Genomic DNA, 16,577 nt, shown 5'->3' on the forward strand with positions numbered 1-16,577 from the left:
CAACTTCATAGCTTCAAATCTTAACAGAATAGTCTGCTGACAGGGAAGAAAAATCAAGGAAGTTTTTAAGACATTGCGTTTACCGTAGTTTTTTGAGGAAACAATGAAGTATGACTGGAAGTCTGCAACGTCGCAAACGGAGATGCGTGGTTTCGCATTTTGGTCATCGAAATTTTCTACTCTTTCAGTTTTTTCTCAGTCCTACAAACCAATGGGCCTGTTGCATGCAAGAGATACAGCCGTGCGAATAGACTTTTTAGAGGTTAAATGACACGAAAATTACGATGGTCACATTAAACAAGTCTGAAATACACTCCTTACTGCGCAATTTGTGTTGTTAGGAACGCGCTTTTTCAAATTTCCCGCGTCTGGGGGCAGTTTTCTAACGGAAACAATTAACGGCAACTCGCGGCTATTTCCGGTCAACTAAAACTGACAACATAACCTAAAAATCGGAGCTCGTGACATCGTGAAATGAAATGTAGAAGGATTGCGTTGGATATTTAAAAGTTGATCGATTTGGTTACCGCATAAAGCGTATATGGACGACTGTAGGAGATCACGTTGGGTTTGTAAACAAACTGAAGCAAAAAATAACAACAACAACAACGACTCGGCATCTTCCGGAAATCACCTAGCCCGCCGTTTGCTCGTTTCCGGTGATTAGAAAACTGCCCCCAGACGCGGGAAATTTGAAAACGCGCGTTCCTAACAACGCAAATTGCGCAGTAAGGAGTGTATTTCAGACTTTTTTAATGTGACCATCGTAATTTTCGTGTCATTTAACCTCTGAAGAGTCTATTCGCGCGGCTGTATCTCTTGCATGCAACAGGCCCATTCTCTAGTACTGGCAACATTACGGCTTCATGTTAAAATTTATATTAATCGAAATTGGCTTAAATTTTCTCTCGGACTTTAAATTCTGCTGTATGCTTCAGTAGAGCCGCCCCAGCGGTATGAAAGGAAGGATTACGTGCAATTCACACCAAAGAAAGTTAAGACTCTGTAATCGGAGATATTTAAGCTCCCCCTGCACGCTCGGTGGACTGCGATCACCTTTTTAAGAGTAGAAAATGGTGCTCGGAAGGCGAATTTTATTGGCAAGTTTAGCAGGGAGCGAGTCCTATTGTTCCCGCAGCGCATTATCATTAACTCGTATTTAATGGCCGTTATGTTACCACACCGAGCACAAACGCCGTTAAAGTGCCACCTCAGGGACCGGCAAAAATATACGTCCAGATACTACGTATAAGGCGTACGTAGATTATTCAAGTTTCAAAATAAAATTATCCATTTTGGGTAACACTATCCTCAAATTTGTATGCGGGTCTACTTCGGTAAATGACCAACAATGAATAAATTTAAATCGATAAACTGGAAAAAAAAAATTGGATCTAGAGTCCAGACTCTTGAAAAAATTGACAAGAAAAAATACTCTTGATTCAATCAGATGTTTGCTTTAATCAAAAGAGATTCCGCTCAAATTAAGAGGCTTAGTTCTTGATTTAAGCAAAAATCCGATTGAAACAAGAGTATTTTTTCTTGTCGATGTTTTTAAGAGTCTGGACTCTAGATCCAATGTGTTTTTTTCCAGTGTAAGAAACTTAATTGAACCCTGTTGCCTTGGAACCCTTCTTAAGTCCCTGAGAAGTATTGAGTCCCTTACTTTCATAGTTTTCGAATCATCTGGAGCTTTTTGAGCTTATAGACATTCGACTTTTTTTGTGTGTGTAAGGGTGAGGGTGTGTGTCACACTAGGTAGTTTTAAAATTTCCAAAGGGCACACCCAGATCCCTAGAAATGTTTGGCCTAACTACGAAACTGCACAAGAAAAATTTGGAAAAGCCTGTTGAAACTAGAAACACTCCTTTATTTCGTTATTTTGTTAAAATATAATTTTTTTAAATTTTCCGGTGTACGATAAGTATCTTGATTTATTTTGGTAGGAAAGATCTGTACTCATAAAGGATGCCTGTAATTCTTAATACGTTCAATTTCGTATAATACTGTGCAACACCTCTTTTGTGAAATAGTTGCATCAGGCGCCGCCGCACGGCGGGCGGGCGGCGGCGGCCAGCACAAAACGCGCATTGGCGCCTACAAACCTAAGTGGATACTTCAAGCATTGTGCGATGCGTGAAGTATCCACTTAGGTTTGTAGGCGCCAGTGAGTCTCCCGCGCTGACAGCACGCCACTCCGCTCTGTTCGGCTTTAATATTTATACTCGCATAATTCGCGTTTTTTAACTCATGATTTTGAAATGTTAGCACACTCTGCGTTGATTATTCTCATTTAAATTGATGGGGCAAAATATGTATCAATTTATCAAAGGAGAATAATAATATAATGTGTATTTTTTAAATATTGGTGGTTCCATGTCAAATTTAATGATTTCCAAAGCACTTTAATTTTTTCTTTTACATTTTGTGTTTTTATTGTGCTACAGCGAGGTGTACGCGCAACAAAACGCTCAAAATTTGACGTATTTGACTCTAAAAGATCGATGTACAAATGGGTTAGAACTAAAGATTGCGTGCTTCTTGGTTTTTTTCCCTCTTTTATTCATTTTTGCAGTTTCTGTCGGCACAACTGTGGCTCATTGAGATTAATGTCGCTTGGAAAAGGTTTTACAAACATTTGTCACGTTTCAAAAACATAAATGTTATCAAAATGAAGTAATAATTTCGTAAAGAAAAAATAAAAAAAAAAATATAAACAAGTTGGTTTTTGCAATCGCTAGCGATAGCAATATTCGTCATGGGAACTTTTGCTTCTGGGATATGAACATTTTAAGGTAGGTACAGTTCGTTTGTAGTATCTTCAGAATTGAAGGGGCTATGTAATTTTGTGTCGACATCTCTTTTTTAACATTTTTAATTTTTTTTCTTTGCATACAAGAAAGCTGTTATTTACCAATTATTTATTTTCGTTGGATTATGTATGGTTTTTGGAAGTTAACGCATTTAACTTTCAGTTTCGTTTTTTCGGCGTAAAGTATGATATTTTTACTCTACGCATATGCCCGAATACGCATCATAACGACGGTGAAACTACCAAACCACGTATCTCGTTTGCGGTGTTTAAAAATCTCCGCTCACATTTTATTTTTTTGAAGTAGACCAAATCCATATCATTCCTTGAAATTTTCACAGAATTTTCTCCGCACGAAGAGGAAAAATCACGGAAATTTTCAAGACTGGACGTTAAGTAGCTTTTCATTTAAAAAATAAAGTATGACAGGAAGTCTGCGACGTCGCAAACCGAGATACGTGGTTTGGTAGTTTCACCGTCGATAAGTGACCTATGTGCTTCCTAAGTTGCCATTTTTTTCATTCAAATAGATGTAACCGAAATGTTAGATGTGTACTACCTATACTACTTTCATGTCATTGCTTTATTTATTTATTTACTTTTTGCGTAGGTATATATTGTTATTTTTTGCTGAATTTTGGAGAAAATATTGCTTTAAGAACGTGGAATGTAAATTAATTTTATTGAAAAAAGAAAATACCATCATTAATTTGGGCGAACAGAGAAAATATACATCAATATTTGGGTCAACATCTCCCTGATTATATAAAGGATGAATATATTAGTATTTCTGTATCAAAAAACTTAGCTTTTGTCTTCAGAGATACGATGATTCTAGTCCCAGTCAATTTGTTTTATTGAAAAAACAAAAAAACAAAAAATAAATAAAAAAAAAAAAAAACAACTGAAATGTTAGCATACTATTTTCATGTCTTTCTATTTGTATCAATAGGTACTTTTTGCTTAACTTACGAACGTTGAATGCAAATTAACTTTATTGAAAAAAGAAAATAACGTCATTAATTTGGGGGAACATGTGGCTGATTATATGAAGGAGGTATATTCCAGTATTTTTGTTTAACATATTAACTCACGAGAAAATGTTCGTACATTTATCATCTAGTATTAATTATTTTTTGATGATTGGTCTAAAACATTCAATACAACCATTAAAAATTATCTCCCATCGCCGGGTATCGAACTCCCGATCACCTATTGCCCGCACCTTATCAAAAATATGGGGCGCCTCAGTCGACTAGGCTATCACAGATCGGCGAATGGGAGGGAAAAAATAGCATTTAAAAGACTCGGACGATGGGCGGGACTTATCACAAGAGTTGTCCTTGAGCGATTCGGCGATTCGCGTCTTCGTAGCTTCTGGAGAAATGAGCTAAGCGCCTTTCTCTGTGAGACATTGTTTGCCTATGCTATCATGTGTCTCAAGGTTCATATCAGCAGGCATTTGCCATCGCGGCAGTAAGCTGAGGCAATATTTCTGTATTCATGGAATAAATCAATCAATCGAGTTCCGATTTTGGCTCATATATCCGTAACGGGTCCTCCAGAGCAGTTTTCCACCTTGCACAATAGTTATAATTTCTTTATTTCTATTTGTAAAATTTGAGGTGGGATAATGGCGGCTTCTCAAGAGCAACGAGGTAGGCGATCTTTTGCACCAACGAACAGAAAACTGATGGCGAAAAATAACCAATCAGAACCTCCCAAAAAAAAGAATTTGCCTAAAAACGGAACTTCGTGGTTCTGCGCAGATTTACCAGTCAGACACGACACCTCAAAGTGGAAAAAAACTCGCTGAAAGCGAATTTTAGCAATCAACACAACTTGACGTAGAGACATGATTGGCTAAAAAATACAACGGTTTTTGATACATCGGAAAATCAACCAAAAATCGGAGACTGGGCGAAACGCTCAAGGTCGCAGAGGTATAGGGAATCCCATAGCGAAAGCAACGGAACGATTCTAATATCATGGGGAACTCCGTTCCCATGACAAAAAGTACCTATACATATATAAGGTATATTGTACATCGAATATTTTAAGGATAGAAATAAAACCAAATATTCACCAATGACAATTTAAAAAGATGATTCAAAAAGAGAAAGTAATAACATTTCACTTAGAAAATGAGCGACCATAACAACACCTCCTTCTCTCTCAATTTCTCATGAGACAAAATTCACTAAAACTCTCTACACCTCTTTGGTGTAACAGGACTTAATTATCATTCAAGAAATTCCCACCTTGTTATACCTGAACCGGATAAACCTCTATATTTGCCTCAGCTATAGGCTTTTAGATTTATCCAGTGTACGATAAGTATCTTGATTTATTTTGCGAGGAAATATCTGTACTTTTAAAGGATGCCTGTCATTCTTAATACGTTCAATTTCGTATAATACTGTGCAACACCTCTGTTGTGAAATAGTTGCTTCAGGCGCCGCCGCACGGCGGGCGGGCGGCCAGCGCAAAACGCGCATTGGCGCCTACAAACCTAAGTGGATACTTCAAGCATTGTGCAATGCGAGAAGTATCCACTTAGGTTTGTAGGCGCCAGTGAGCCTCTCGCGCTGGCAGCACGCCGCTCCGCTCTGTTAGGCTTTAATATTTATACTCGCATAGTCAGCGTGTTTTAACTCATGCTTTTGAAATGTTTACACACTCTGCATTGATTATTCTCATTTAAATTGATGGGAGAAAAATATGTATCAATTTATCAAAGGAGAATAATAATATAATGTGTGTTTTTTAAATATTGGTGGTTCCGTGCCAAATTTAATGATTTCCAAAGCATTTTAATTTTTTCTTTTACATTTTGCGCTTTCATTGTGCTGCAGCGAGGTGTACGCGCAACCAAAAAAAAAAAAAAAAAAAATTTGCGCGCTCAAAATTTGACGTATTTGATTCTAAAAGATGAATGCATAAATGGGTTAAAACTAAAGATTCCGTGCTTCTTGTTTTTTTTCCCCTCTTTTATTCATTTTTGCAGTTTCTGTCGGCACAACTGCGGCTCATTGAGATTAATGTCGCTTGGAAAAGGTTTTACAAATATTTGTCACGTTTCAAAAATATAGATGTTTTCAAAATGAAGTAATAATTTCGCAAAGAAAAAATTAAAAAAAAGGAACCTATACATATATAAGGTATATTGTACATCGAATATTTTAAGGATAGAAATAAAACCAAATATTCACCAATGACATTTTAAAAAGATGATTCAAAAGGAGAAAGTAATAACATCTCATTTAGAAAATGAGCAACCATAACAACACCTCTTTCTCTCTCAATTTCTCATTTCCATATTTTCAATATAATTCTACATACCGACTGAAATACAACGCTTGGACCAAGTCACTGTTGCTTATTTTACGTGTGGGCGTAAACTATACTGGATAAAAAGGTGCGCGGACAAAAAATCGTTGACAAAATGTCCTGAAACCGTAGCAGCAGCAGCAGCAGCAGCAACAAAAACAACAACAACAACAGCAATTATATCCTGCATCCTTTCATTTTACGAGGCCAACGATTTCTGAGCTTGAATGATGTGCTCCCCGCACTTACAGCTTCATTAGGTTTAATTAGAATTATCTATGACGATCATAATCAGTGCATATTAAATATGACGCTGCATGCCTAATTTTGCGTGTGAAATGGTGGATTCAAGATTACGCAATTTTTACGCGGGAGCTCGGCTGTTTTATTTGTTTAAAATGAGTTGCCGAAAGAGTTAATGAGCAAACTAAGATCAGATTACGCGTAACTGAGCCTGGTCGTTAGAGGGTTTGAAACGTTGAGATAACTTTGCCCCTCAGCGTTGAGTGACCCAACTTTAAATGGCTTTTGACCGTTTTAGTAATGGAACTTATGAGGCAAGTAGATTCTTTCTTATTAAAATTAGGAATGGAGAGCAGATTCAACTCAACTTAATTCTTTGCATTTCAAATAGAGATATGTGTATGGAGCATGGCGAATTTAATTTAATTTCTGTATTATAACTGAATCTTAGCTTCTTAATACCCGAAGATTTCACAATTTGTATAGTGCTTCAGTCCTGAGTCCATTTTAACTTTTTACATTTTTCCTTTTCACACCGTCAAAAACTGCAAAAAGGTTACTCTCTTTTTTGCAGCGTAAAATAGAACATTAGAGCTCGCCTATAATACATTCAATGGTGTCAGCACATTATGCAGTGCTCGACGGCTCAAATTTGAACTTGAAAAGAAAAGTAAATTCGCCACCGGATCTCTAGCACCACTAAAATAAATAGCAAGACTTTTTGCCCTGGGGACTTAGGAGGCTATAGCTGAATTTATGCGCAGGGCTGCTATGAAAGTAGGCTTAAAATTAAGTAGGTAACAAGTGAAGTTCCAATACGGAATGCCCCTCCTCTACGTTCAATTCCACCTGAACACAACAAAAATCTCGTTGAACTTGGGACGTTGAATCCAACCCAAGATGCGCTTAAACCATCTTGAGGTATCACATTGAAGAGGTCAACAACTGCCCAAAGAAAATTATACGCTGAGCGTTGAGCTCATCGAAAGCGTTGGGAAATTCTGGTGGCAGTTAAAGCATGGTTAAATTTCCAGAAATTTTCACACGAGGCACTTTGAGGTTGCATTGCACCTACAGAGCCTACCTCGAGCGACTTTAGTACTGCCGTACTACGAAAGCTAGAACGCCGTATTAGTCATCAGTCGTTGCCAAATTTCCCTCGAATAGCAACGAATTTTCGAGAAAACTTGTGAATATTTCTCCTCCAACTTTGCGGAGCATTTTGTACGAAATTGGATCTAAAACGTCTGAAAATTTCAGAGGAAAGAATTCACGACCTTCTTCAAAAATATATATTTTCTGAAAGGAAATTTGGCAACATCCGAATGCTCATACGGCGTTTTTCCTTAGTACGGCAGAGTATTCAAATGATACACGCTACGGGGTGCCCGAAATGACGCGATATCCCGTCGCACGCCTTTATTAGCCCGGGGTCAACATTCGAGTGGAATTGATATGGATGAGCGAACCGCATAATTCATAATATCCTAAATTCGCTGACAATGAGCCCAGGATGATCGGAAGAAAAAATTTATCCTGTTGGTTGATGCAGCATCACGCCTCCTCCCCGCGCGCGTAAAGCGTCTTCGAGTTTTTAACTTACTAGTTACGACTAGAGCATAGCCCTGTTTGTCAGGCCATCCATTATTGAGCACAATAATTCGTAAAAATATTAAAAAATCTAAGAATCTAAAAATCATTACAAATAACGGACTCTTCAAACCAATAAATACAACAATGCCACTCCATTCCAATCTTTCGAATTTGATAAAACCAGGAGGACAAGGAGAACAAAACTCTGGGTTGCAGTATCGTCGAAAATTCATGTCCATTCTGCCGCGCTAAGGAAAAACGCAGTGTGAACATTCGAGAGTTGCCAAATTTCCCTCAATAAAATGTTTATTTTTGAGGGAAGCTGTGAATATTATTCCTTGAACTTTTCAGGAACTTTAGGGGAAATTGCGAGGAAAATTATCTGAAAAATTGGAGGAAAAATATTCACAAATTTTCCCGCAAATTCGTGATTTACCATAGAAAATTTGGCAACGCCTGAAGGTTCATGCGGCGTTTTTCCTTAGCACAGCAGTATATACGCACCTAAATATTTTTACGAATGAACCAGAAATTTTAGTTCCCGATTGCAGACTGTAGACTGTCGTTCAGTTCGTCGCCCCTTGACGCAAGAGCTTATCCCGATTCCCATGTGATCCCTGTCTTACATATAGATCCATGCTTTCTAGGGCTCATGCAAAAATCGTGGTACGTTTATCCTTAGCACGGCAGCATTGTTCGTCGGATGACAGTCGGCACACGATGAAGCCTACAACTTTTTAGGCGCGCAGAGCGAGCAAGTTCAATTTCTATTCTCGTACGTTGACGTCTTGAAGGAGCGCGGAAATATGAGCACGCGTCACCTAATCTGTATTCCAGACCGGTAGAGCCCTTGGGCCCTTGCTCGAACCGCGTTTCATTTTTTATGGTCGCGTTTGTTGACGGTAATTATAGACGGCGATGGCGAGAATATAATAACTGATGATCGTCAGACGGAGGGTCAGAAATTTTACTTTCATCATCAGCGATGTTACAAAAGCTCCCATCTGCACCGTCCTCTTTTAGAACTTCGCCGGAGCTCAACTTGGACTTGTTAAATTAAAGTTGGGTTCAGAGCTCTGCCGTGCTAAGGAAGAACGCCGTATGAGCCTTCAGACGTTGCCAAGTTCCCTCCGAAAAAAAACCGAAATTACTGAGAAAATTGTGAATATTATTTTCCGAAAATTTCAGATAATTTTGTACGCAATTTAAGCTGAAACATCTGAAAATTTCAAGGAAAAATATGCATGAATGTTGTCAAAAATACATGTTTTATCCAGAAAATTTGGCAACTCTCGGATGTTCATACGACGTTCTTCCTTAGCACGGCAGAGCTGCCATGCTAAGGAAGAACGTACGCCGTATGAACATTCGAGAGTTGCCAAATTTCCTTCAATAAAATGTTTATTTTCGGGGAATGTTATGAATATTTTTCCTTGAAATTTTCAGGAACTTTAAGTGAAATTGCGAACAATATTGTCTGAAAAACTGGAAGACAAATATTCATGAGTTTACCAGGAAATTCGTGTTATATCGAAGGGAATTTGGCAACGCCTGAAGGTTCATACGGCGTTTTTCCTTGGCACGGCAGAGAAGAGGTAATCTGAATCCTACGTGAGCATGGCGGAAATAATAGAAAGGTCATAAAGAGGTGATGCATGCATTTTTATGCTTCTCTTTCTTTAATGAAGACCATTTTTACTGCGGAAAATGTTTTGATAGTTAACAAATACTACCTTGATAGGAGCGTTTCAATGATATTTGACGCCTTTAATCCGCGATTGAAGGAAATAAGTAGGGACTCAATCGACTTGAAACGTAATTTGAACGAATTTATGCCAAAAGGAACTAAGTCTCACGCAAACCCTATGCAGATAGTTCCTTTTAGCAGAAATACGTCCATTTGAATGACGTAATGATGAGTAATCCTCATAGTTTCAAAGGCGCGCCATCTACAAAATCTAAAATTTACTGTCCTATATCTTTCTATTGTGGATAAGATGAGTATTTGTCCTCCTTGCATACAGGTAACTATTCTTAACCGGAATTAAATGAGTTAATCCTAAACTTAAACGAAAATTACCAACCATCTCGAGATCCTTCAATGCTGTTCCGAGAACCATTCCTTTTCTGGAAACAGATTAGCCGTGTATTTACTCTTGATTCTTTTCTCACATACTTTTGGCATTAGCATACTCAAATATGCGATCACGAGAAGTGAAAGTGAGTTGATTGGAGACTTGCTACCATTTTCTTGAACTGTCTTTTTAGAAAAAGCCACACGTCACGTTCGTCACGTGTACACTGCACACTTGAGAGAATAAATCCGGAACATTTCCTCTCACCGATTAAGAAAAATTCATGAGGTAGGCAACTATTCGTGCATTCCGGAGTATTTTGGCCTATATTGCTGAATTGAAGGCGGATTTTGATGATGCTGTAGAGCATCGTCGGTTTTCTGAAATATCCTTTTTTTAAAGCAATTTATTGGCCGTTAAAAGTGGGTTCGAAAACTTTAGAAAGGATCCTTCTAGTTACTTAAAACTAATCTACCGATGCCTTTAACTAGACAATCGTGGCTTCATAAAAGTTTGAATGGAAAGACGTGACCGCGCCAAAAAAAAAAAAAAAATCTTGCATCAGAACAAATTTTTCTCTTGAAAATTTAAGTGCGAATCTGGTCCAATCATTAGCACTCTGCCTGGACTTACTTAAGTGACATCTTGGGCGAATCGCAGCACGAGGGTCTCGCGTTCTTGCGACAAGTTCACGCCGGAAGAAGAATTAGTAAAAATCGCGTATCTAACCGAAATTAAGATAACGATTGAACACGATGAACAATTAGTCAAATTATTTTAACGAAGCAAACACGAACAATCGAGAATGAACAGCAATATATCGCACAATTCGCTTTTCACTTCTTCTTCCCCTCTCAGTTGGTCTTAGAGGTACAAGGACCATACTTGAGGGCTAATATTGAGTTAATCAATGTTTTTCCCGACTTTGTAAGCAGGATTTTTTCCTGGGACTAATTCCGCGAAACGGCCTGTATATAGAGACAAGGCTTTATCTTTTCATGCAGCAGCGGCTGGTTACCAATGAGCTGGAGAGTCGGGATTTGTTGTGGACACGCGTCTCGACACGTACGTTTATCAACAATCAACGCTGCTGCTCGAAGTGAGTGAGCGACACGAAAGTAACGCAACTTCGGGGTCTGCAACTCTGCGCAAAAAAACCTTCACTGCAAGTGAATTTAAGTGATTCAGGGGCCCAGATCTGCCACTTAGATGCGCACGGTGATATACTGGCTAAGTCTTAGAAAATCAATTTTTATCGTAACCTACTAATTAATGTAGGAAATTTGTTCTTAACGAGTAGCAGCATTATTACTGAGTAGTATGACATCGAATTAGTGAGTTTCATTGAAAGTTTATTCATCGGATATTAGAGAAAGGGATGCCTCAAACGAGCCTCAGACAGGGTCGAAAAATTTCATGAAAAATAAAATCTTGATAGGTATTTCACGTGAAATATCTCATGAAATTTTAGAAATTTATAAAACACATTGAAAAATACCGGTTCCTTTTCATGTTTCAGAAAATGTAAAAATTGCGACTTTCTGCTGTTTTTGTGTGTTTGAGCGCGGGTTTCATACTCCAGCTCTTGAAAAATATGAAATATTTCACTTTCTCGTAAAATTCATGAAATATTTCACAGTCTCGTAAAATTTCATGAAACAGTTCACAGAGATTTCCAATCTTTCATTCCTTACTTACATTTCATGCCACCCTGGCCTTAGAGGGCGCGGAGCGCCCTCTGGGTGTTGGGCCGCGTAGCGGCCACGAGTCCTAGTACTAAGTCCCTTTATACTGAGAGTCAAGACAATGTGAATCCATTTCTGATCGGTTCCCGTATTTTAGGCCATCACAGTGTCACAAACAGGAATAAAGATTACATTTTCACCGATTGCAAAGATTATAATCTGGAATGGACCAGGGAATTACGGGTTCGGCAAGGAACAAACGGAATGAGAGAAGGAACGGAGAAAGGAATTTGAGAATGGGCCGATCAAAAATTACAAACGACGTTCAATTTCTGTAAACTTTATTCCCGTTTGTGATTCCATGAGGGGGTGTTGTCTTGACTCTCAGTATGAAGGGACTCTACCTAGTACCATCTAACACAAGTGACGTCACATGACCAGCATTTGGTGTGTAGAGTCTTTCCAGTAGCACCCTTCCGGTTTCCCAGCGGCTGGAGGGTGGTGAAGCGAGTTCCGCGGCGCCGAGGGCGGCGCGGGTCTGCGCGCCACCACGGTGGCGGTGGCGTCGCGGGTCCGGAAAGTGAAAGCAGTGGAGCACGTGGTCGTGGCGCTGGGCTGCGTCGCGCGTCCGCGTCGAGCCGGGGCCCGACGCGACGCCCGGCCGCGGTTCAGTTGGACTTGGACCCGCCCGGCGCCGCCGAAGACCCCAGTTCCGCCGACGCCGACGCCGAAGCACGCGCCCCTCGCGAGTGTTGTGACAGTGAGCCCCGCCACCCGTGTGTCGCAGTGATCCCCCTTCGCTTCGTGGATTGTGACGTTGGAATTTGGATGTTTTGGTGTTTGTGTAGACGGCTTGAATCTGAAAACCCCACGCGGAGGGATGGTTCTGGTGTTGCTAGGAGTTGTTTATGTCTGGTAGTTACGCCCACCCTGTATCAAAAATTATAAGGATAAAGGCCTGGATACACGCTCAAATTTCCATCAATTTCCGATCAAATGGTGACTGGTGCGCACCATCTACTATCAAATTTTTGCGGCCTGCAAAAATTTGACCGCCATTTTTGTCATCATTTTGATCGGAAATTGACGGAAATTTGAGCATGTATCCAGGGATCCAGGCCTGAAAGAAAATAGCCCGAATAATTTGACTGAAAACACTACCTTGAGGGGAAAAAAGGTGCTTGGCTCAAGCTTATTGATCTTGGATTTCCCGCCAAGAATTTGACATAAGAAACATAATGCTTGTGTTAAGCAAAAAAGTAGTTTATATTTTTGATTTAAGGAAACATACTTATTGGCGGAAAATTTAAGATTTTTTTTTTCAGTGAGAAAATGGGCAACCAAAGCTTAAAAAATGGCTGAAATGCAAACGTCCCAGGCATTCTGTTTGTTTGTCTTCAGCCTTGGTTGCTCATTCTCTTCTGTTTTTAGTCGAAAATTATAATAACATCTATAGTTGGACCCAGAAGTAGCCCAACTTTGTCCTTTCATGTTTTATTTTTCAAATTTTTACTTTTCAAAAAAATTTAAATCAATATCTTTATATGAAATTGTCACGAGTACATTCTGGTTGAATTATGGACATTAGGTTATTCATGAGGATCGTATGATGCAATTAGAAGAAAACACTGCATTCACGGAAGTTACTTATGTTCTTCGAGCCATTAAATTTTTCAAACGGTAAAATAATCTTACCAATCATGTTCGTTATTTTCAGGTGTTCATGCATTTAGGGTAGCATTTAAATACAGAAAATAACCACTTAATCTTTGTTTTTTCATGGGAATCAAACCAGTGAGAAAGTTTGGACTATGAGGTACCTGCAATATGTCAATCAGTATTCTTCCAACAATATTTATTCCAATTTTAAACTAAAATGTGTATCGTTTTCACGGAAAAAGTAACATATGGTATATGGTGGTAGCATTTATTTACAGCAGTCACTTTCTGCTGATTTTCTGATCTCTGTCAATGCCTGACCAGAAAAATTGCTTTGAGCGTGATCATTCCTCAAACAATGAATGATCTTAGTCGAGTTTAAACAGTATGGACTATTTGGCATCGGACATTTCCCCTTGCGAAAACCATCGAGAATGTTGTCCAGCAATGCCGCACTCAGACTCGAAAATTTACCACCCTATTCTCGACCCATTTTTTTCTGCAGTCTCTCGACTACTTGAACCGTCGAGTATGTTCATACATACGCTCAGATACAATCACACATTCCTCGACCCACGGTTTACACTTGAACTGAATTGCTTTTACGTTATTTGACAAGTACAGCACGATTACTGGCAAGCGTATGAGGTCAGCACGGTAGGGCATTCATCGCTTCAAAGGGGTCACGCACTCTGCTACAAGATTGCCATAACGAATAGAAAAATATACATTTTTTCCCTTGCTTCGGCGGTAAATTCGACCTTCCTAGAAATTTGGTGACGATGCGGCTCAAATATGAATCAGCCCCGGGGCTCGAACTTGAGATGAATTTGATCGCCGACAATGACTTCTTTTTCGATTGGATATCAAACAGAAAGCCTCAAGGAGATCCGAAGGTCCGCTACTGTGTGACGGGCGAGTTTCATTTAGTTGGATTTTTACACACCGCTTGCCAAAGGGCCACTGAAACTCATTACGTGGTTCTTGATTAGCTTGATTTCTCAACAGTCCAAAAATTGAGGCCCAAATTCAAAGCTATGACTTCAAAAATGCTCAAAGCGACTTTATGAGACACTTCAAATTATGTGTGTGCGTGTCCATAGAAGTATAACGATGCCTAAAGTGCGAAACCACGTATCTATATTGCGGTGTTTAAAAATCCCTGCATCCTATTTTATTATTTTGAAGAGAAACAAGTCAACTATATAGTTTGAAATCTCTACGAAATATTCTGCTATTAGAGAAGAAAAATCAAAGAAATTTTCAAGAAATGAGGTTGACTTGTTTTCCAAAGAAAAAATAAAGCAAGAGCGGAAGTCTGCAACGTCACAAACAGAGATGCGTGATTTTCGCACTTTAGCCATCGATAAGCACCCTCCTCCCCATGTAAACACATTTTGATTCGTTTCAATTGCTAACATCAAGAAATTCGTATCTCACGTTCAAGCGATGCAAGTCTTCGCTCATATTTTGTTTTCTTAAAAGAAAGCTGACGCGCATTTTTCTTGAACTTGTGTAAATTTTCTTCGCTTATTCAAAAATATTTACAGACAATTTCTAAGGGTTAATTTGGAGAGTTAAAAAAAAAATTCGATGGCCTCCTTTGAAAACTAGTCAACGTAATTTCTTGAAAACTTACCTGATTTTTCTCCTCCGTTAATAGAATATTCTGTATACATTTCAAGCGATAAAGCTAACTTACTCCTCTTCGAAAAAATAAGCTATAGGCGGAGATTTTGAAACACCGCAATGGAGATACTTGGTGTCGCATTTCCGCCATTGAAATAAATAATGATGGGAATTATTTGCACATCGCAAAAGAAATACTTAGGCCATTAATCCTTTTTGGTCCAAATTAAGACAAAAAATTCTAAAGGTTAGCAATCATTTACAGTGACATTTAAGCACGAATTGATCGATGTATCATGAACGAATAAAACCGCCTTCAAAAACGGCTCTCCTCAAAAAACAAAAACCAAACTGCGCGTTATTCAACCGTAAAACTCCTTCCGAAAATGCTCACGAAGTCGAGGCGCCCGCACTTGTCGATTTCATAACCAAACGGAACCTCGCAAAAAACGAAAATCGCAACTCCTCGGACCTCGAGATGCAGACATTAATTGCCAACCGGAGGCATTGTTCTTTTTGGGCGAAAATTACATAAAACAGCGCGAATCCTCGATCCACGTGGGTATGCTCTCTGGTTTTTCACCGCACCTTCTCATCGGAGTCTCTGCGTTCTTCGATTCATTGCAAGTCACTCCCAGAGCATTCTTCCCTTTTGTCGAGGAAGAATTCCGACGCCGGGCTCACAATCAGCGAGCAGTCCATTCACGTTACAAGTTGACGATTTAATTAAGAGAAGCTCAATGAGTGAATTAGCCATTGGCATCCGCTGCTACGCTGCCGTGCTAAGGAAAAACGCCGTATGAGTCTTCAGGCGTTGCCAAATATCCTTTGACAAATCACTAATTTCCAAGAAAATTTGTGAATATTTTTCTTCCAATTTCTCAGGTAATTTTGCTTGTAATTTGATCTAAAAAGTCTGACATTTTCGAGGAAAAATATCGACAATTTTCCTCAAAATAGAAATTTCATCGGGGAAAATTTGGCAGCTAACGAATGTTCATACGGCGTTCTTCCTCAGCACGGCATTACGGAGAACTTAGCACTTGAATGGAGACGGTGATGTAGAGTCCCGTTCGGGTATCGCAATGACCCGACGAAATTATCTTGAGCTTCTGAGGTGGTTCCAATGTTCTAGCTCCAGTTACAAATTTTTAAAAGCTATTTGGCCAGGAGGCCGAAATTTTTAGGCCTCGTCTACGATTGAACGACAATGACCAGGATTAACTTAACTGCATCACTTGTTGCCGAATTTCATTGTATTTTTTAATTTTTTACGAGAAAACTGAACGATGTTTTACCTCAAATTTTTGTGGTATTGGTATATAAATAAAATAACCAATAAAATTAACAAACAATTTTGAGATAAATTTAGAAAAAGACGTTCATAGAAAAAATTATACGTATTTGTTGATCAAACCCACCAAATTTTGATCCCAGCAGGACTTTTGAACAAAAATAATCAAACGCCTTGTAGCGCGTACCAACATTGCGTTGGGTCGCTTGAATCTATCCTATTATGTGCCCGAACGTGGCTAATTTGGATTCATTTCA

General features: G+C 39.1%; 1 protein-coding gene across 2 annotated transcripts in view; it reads left to right on the top strand.

The window, feature by feature from the left end:
• LOC109030698 (uncharacterized) overlaps positions 1-16,577 on the top strand; it is a 71,233-nt gene that overhangs the window by 18,418 nt on the left and 36,238 nt on the right. The window contains exon 1 of one of the 2 annotated variants that reach the window (XM_072298463.1): positions 12,397-12,648. The exons of the other annotated variant lie outside the window; for it this stretch is intronic. The gene's annotated coding sequence lies outside the window, so the exon portion shown is untranslated. Of the gene's footprint in view, positions 1-12,396; positions 12,649-16,577 lie in introns of those variants that run through there. 2 annotated transcript variants of the gene reach the window in all.

Source organism: Bemisia tabaci, chromosome 3, assembly GCF_918797505.1.
Source record: "Bemisia tabaci chromosome 3, PGI_BMITA_v3".
Taxonomy (NCBI): domain Eukaryota; kingdom Metazoa; phylum Arthropoda; class Insecta; order Hemiptera; family Aleyrodidae; genus Bemisia; species Bemisia tabaci.